At 37.4% G+C, this 5,441-nt stretch overlaps 1 pseudogene; it reads right to left on the reverse strand.

Moving 5' to 3' along the window:
* Positions 1-1,185: 1,185 nt before the first annotated feature.
* The window catches only part of LOC102863687, a 62,014-nt pseudogene continuing 57,758 nt past the window's right edge, over positions 1,186-5,441 (reverse strand).

The following is a 5,441-nucleotide window of genomic DNA, read 5'->3' on the forward strand; positions in this document are numbered from 1 at the left end:
TTATGAATCCCACTTGGTCATGATGAATTACTTTTTTAAAAATTCTGTTGGATCCTGTTAGCAAGGTTTTTGTTGAAGATTTTTCATCTATATTCATTAGAGATATTATAGATACTTCATTCTGTAGTTTTCTTTTTTGTAATGTCCTTGCCTGGTTTTAGTATTAGGATCATGCTTGCCTCATAGGACAACTTTGAGAGTATTCCTTCTTTTTCTATTTTTTCCCCAAATAATTTAAGTAGAATTGGTGATAAATTATTTCTCAGTGTTAGGTAGAATTCAGCTGTGAAACCATCTGGTTTAGGACATTTTTTTTGAGGAGAAGTCTTTTTATGACCTGTTTCATTTCTCCTTTTTGATGAATCTGTTTAAGTGTTTGAATCTGTGTCAATTTTGGTAGGGTGCGAGTTTCAAGGATTTATCCATTTCCTCTAGGTTTTCAAATTTGTTGAAGTATAGCTTTTTTTAATATTTTGCTCTTACCCATTTATTTTCATCTGGTCCTGTTGTGATGTCACTATTATTTCTTATTTTAATTATTTCTGTTTTCTTATTTCTTATTTTAATTATTTCTGTTTTCTCTTTACTTTCTGTTTCCTTTCTTTATTTTCTTTTCTTTTGCTAAGTTTGCCAATGTTATTGACTTTTCCAAAGAACCAACTCCTGGTCTTGTTGACAGTGTCAGTTGTTTTTCTGTTTTTGTTGATTTCAGCTCTTTTCCTTATTATTTCCGTTCTTATTCTATTTGATAAAGATTTTCAATTACACCATTACTTTTTAATTTTTTCTTCCCTTTTTCTGTATTTGCTTATTACAATGAGATGTCCCCTCAGGACTGCCTTAGGTATATCTAAGAGGTTATTATATGTCCTATATTCTGTTGAAGAACTTTTTTATTTCATTTTGTATTTCTTCTGTAACCCAATCATGTTCTAGCAGGGTGTTATTTAGTTTCCACACTGGTGACTTAGTAAGCTTTATCCTCTTGTTATTAACTTCTAGTATATGGCATTGTGTCTGAAAATATACTTTGTATTATTTCAATTATTTTTAAATTTAGACCTAGTTTGTACCCTGAATACATCCATAAAGCTGAGTTGGCTAATTGTATAGTTTAGATCTTCTGCATCTATCACTAAGTTTGTTTTGTTTTGTTTGTTTTATTTTTTTATTTATTTAAGAAGTTTAGGCCTTGACTGCATATTTCCGCAGTGGGTGCAGGCGCTCTTTTCGCTGCTGCTTCTTGGTCTTCAGGTGATCCTCGGGCTTGTTAAGCCTTAGGCGCATGCACATGTTTTCTTGGGCTGCAGATCCAGTGATTTGTACTTCTTGCCCTTATAATATTTTCTGAGATTCTCTTTCTGAGTCTGGTTGATAACAGTGAGAACACAGGCAATGGATTTTCGGACAACTCGGATTTTGGAGTTTAGAAGTCGCACCACCTGTCACTTTGGTGATGGAAAGCTCCACTTCCAGATCTTTCAGCTGTTTCAACAGATCCTCCTTCTAGCCATGAAGGTCTCTAAGCCTTGATTTGGGCCATGGCTGAGCAATAGAACCTGGCTGCTGCCAGATCCAAGCCCAAGAGAATTCATTACGGTTTGTTTTTGTTTTTTTGTTTTTTTAAGTTGACCTTGAGAGTGGTTTAGTAAAGTCTCCTACCACAAACATGTTGTCCCTCTCCAAGGACCAGTCCTTCCTTGCAACATGCCCAAAGTATGTCAGGTGAAGCTTCAGAATCCTTGACTCCAGGGAATATTTTGGCTTCACCCTCTCCAGGACAAACCTGTTTGCTCTCCTAGCAGTCCATGGTATATTCAACACTCTTCAGCACCACAGCTCAAAGCATCAATGACGGCTCAGGAGAGGAAGACCCTCGATGAGATGGATTGATTCTGTGTTGGAGTGGTGGGAATGAGTGCGTTTGTGATGGTGAGGTTGGCACAGGACAAAATGGCGTTTAGGGCTCTTGTACGTAGGGTCGCTATGTGTCACAAGTGACTCGATGGCATATAACAACAACAACAACCACTATTGTGATGCTGTCTATTTCTTTCTTCAGGTCTGTTAACTATTGTTGTATGTATTTTTCAGATCTCTTATTTAGTGTGGAGATCTTGAAAGTTCTATCTTCTTGTTCTATTGTGCCTTTAATCATTATATAGTGAACTTCCTTATGTTTTATGGTGATTTTCATCCTGAAGTCTATTTTATCAGAGCGTAGTATTGCCATTCATGCTTTTTTGTGGATACCATTCGCTTGGTATTTTTTTATTCCACCCTTTGATTTTTGCTCTACATTTCTCCTCTTTTCTTAGATGTGTCTCTTGTAGACAATTCATTGATGGAATTTGGTTTTTTAATCCATTCTGCTATTCTTTTTTTCTCAATTGGTACAATTAATCCATTCACATTAAATGTAATTATAGACAAGCCAGGGGTGTTTTTTGGTTGTTTAGTTTGCTGCTATTTTGCTGTATTTTTCTTGTGTCTGGTTACTTTGGTTCATGCATCTTACTTTGGTGTCTCTGTGTGAAGGACTTCCCTTAGAAGTTTTTGTAGAGTTAGTATTCTTTTCAGAAACTCCTTAAGTTCCTACTTTTCTGCAAATGACCTAACTTTTCTTTCCTATTTATTGGACAGCTTTTCTGGGTACAGGATGCTCAGCTAGCAATGATTTTTCTTTCAAACTTCTGTATATGTCATTCCATTATCTTCTTGCCTGAATGGTTTCTGCTGAAAAATCAAAACTTATCTAATTGGTTCTCCTTTGTAAGTAACTCTTTGTTTTTCTCAGACTACTTTTTTATATTCTATTCTTATTTTTAATTTTTGGAGAATTTGACCATGATTATAGCATTGACTATGATATGTCTTAAAGTTTTTTCTTTTGAGTTCTAGTCTATTTAGGATTTCCGGAGCTTCTTGAAAGTGGAGTTCTTGTTCCTCATGATACCTGTGAAGTTTTCAACTAGTACTTCTTTAAAAATTTTTTCAGTGCTTTCCCTGGTCCTCCCATGTTTTTGAATTCTGTTTGTACATATTTTGTTCCTTTTGATGTTATACCACATAATTATAATATTTTCTTCATTTTCATTTCATCTCCTCTCTGTTTATTCTTCTAGGATTTTTGCACTGACGTTCTTGTCTTCCAACTCACTGTCTCTGTTCTTTCTCTTCTGTTCTGCTTTTTGGTCCCTCTAGCAGTTAGAAACTTCTGCTATTTCAGGCTTGCTATTCTGAATTTAATTTTCCTGCATTTCTGTCATTTTCAGTACTGTGTTGGCTGTACACTTTCTGTCTTATTGTTGTTATTGTCACTATGTGCCATCAAGTTCCTTGCTACTCATAGCAACCCTATGTACAAGAGCCCTAAACCTTGCTGTATCCTGTGCCAACATCATTGTCTCTGACACTTCTAATCCCACTACCCCCATCACTGAATCCGATCTATCTCCTTGAGGGTCTTCCTCTCATGTTCTGTCCCTCCACTCTCCCAAACATGATGTCCGTCTCCAAGGACTGGTCCCTCCTTTTAACATGCCCAAGGTATGTCAGAATATACTTGCCTTTAAGGAGCAGACTGTTTCACCCTCTTCAAGATGAACCTGTTTGTTCTCCTAGCAGTCCATGGTATATCCAACACTCTTCTCCAGCACCACAGCTCAAAGGCATCAATTCTCTTTCTATCATCCCTAGTCATGTCCAGCTCTCCAATGCATAGCACCCAATTGTGAATAGCCTGGATCAGGCACACCTTAGTCTCCAGCCTGACATCATTGGTCTTCAGTACGCTGGAGAGGTACCTGACAGCTGACTTTCCCATGCAAATGTATCTCTTGATTTCCTGGCTGCTGATACCAAGAGTATTGACTATGGAGGCAAGCAAATTAAAACTGTTAACAATCTTAATCTTTTCACCATCCATAATAATGCTGTCAATTGGCCCAGTGGTGAGAATCTTTGTTTTCTTGATGTTGAGTTTCAATCTGTATTGAAGGCTGGAGTCCTTGACCTTTTGCAACAAGTGCTTCAGGTCCTCCGCAGTTTCACCAAGCAGGATTGTGTCATCTGCATAAAGCAAGTTGTTACTCAATCTTCCACCAATCCTGATGCCATATTCCTCATCATACAGATCATACAGGATGATCTGTTCTGCATACAGATTGAAAAGATATGGAGACAGAATACATCCCTGGTGGTCACCCTTCCCAATTTTGAACCATGTAGTGTCTCCTTGCTCTGTTTTGACAACTGCCTTTTGGTCCAAGTATAGGTTTCACATAAGCACAACCAAATGTTCTGGGATTCCCATTCTTCACTGAATCAGTCACATCTTGATGTGATCCACACAGTCAAAGCTTTTATATAGTCAATGAAGCACAGATAGACATTCATCTGGTACTCTCTGCATTCTGGCAAGATCTATCTAACATTAGCTATATTATCCCTAGTACCACGACCTCTTCTAAACCAAGCCTGCGTATCTGGCTGTTCTCTAATGATGTTGTTTTCCAGTTGTTTTTGGATAATTTTCAGAAGAATCTTGCTTGCATATGATATTAATAATATTGCTCGATACTTTCCACACTCTACTGGGTCACCTTTCTTTGGACTGGGAACAAATACAGATCTCATTCAGTCAGTGGATCAGGTGACTGTCCTCCATATTTCTTGGCACGTCTTAATGAGCACATCCAGGACAGTGTGTGTTTGTTAAAATATGTCAATTGATATGCAGTCAACACCTGGAATCTTGTCTTTTTGCCAATTCTTTCGGAGCCACTTGAACTTCCTCTTTCATCACCACAGGCTTAAATGTTATTTCATGAAATTCTTCTGTGTCAGCCAATTCCTTCTGGTATAGTGATTCTGTATACTCCTTCTGTCTTCTTTTAATGCTGCTTGGACCATTTAACACTCTACCCAAAGCATCCTTAAATATTGCCACTTATGCCTTGAATTTGTTTTTCAACTCCTTCAACTTAAGAAATGCTGAGTTCAGCCCTTTTGATTTTCTGACTCCAGCTCTTTGCACATTTCATTATAGTATCTTGCTTTGTCGTCCTGAGCTGCCCTTTGGAATTTTTCTGTCCATCTCTTTACTTTCTTGATTTCTTCCTTTGGTTTTGACTTCTCAGCTCTCTAATGCAATATTCAGAGTCTCATTTGACACTCATCTTAGTTTTTTCTTCCTCTTCAGCCTAAAGGATGGTGGTAGAGTAGGGAAAGGGATGCTTCAAAATACAGACAGCAAGGGTGTGTAACAACATTGAATCTATCGGTCATTTTTCTAAATGGTCATTTTTCTAATTCATCTGCTCTTTTCTATAAAAGACTTGTCTATCAGATACTATTATAAACACACACACACATACACACACACACACACACACACACACACACACACACACACATTAAGATGACTAGGAAAAAGAATT

This window comes from Elephantulus edwardii, unplaced genomic scaffold, assembly GCF_000299155.1.
Source record: "Elephantulus edwardii isolate Elephantulus edwardi_28Jun2011 unplaced genomic scaffold, EleEdw1.0 scaffold00136, whole genome shotgun sequence".
In the NCBI taxonomy this organism is placed as follows: domain Eukaryota; kingdom Metazoa; phylum Chordata; class Mammalia; order Macroscelidea; family Macroscelididae; genus Elephantulus; species Elephantulus edwardii.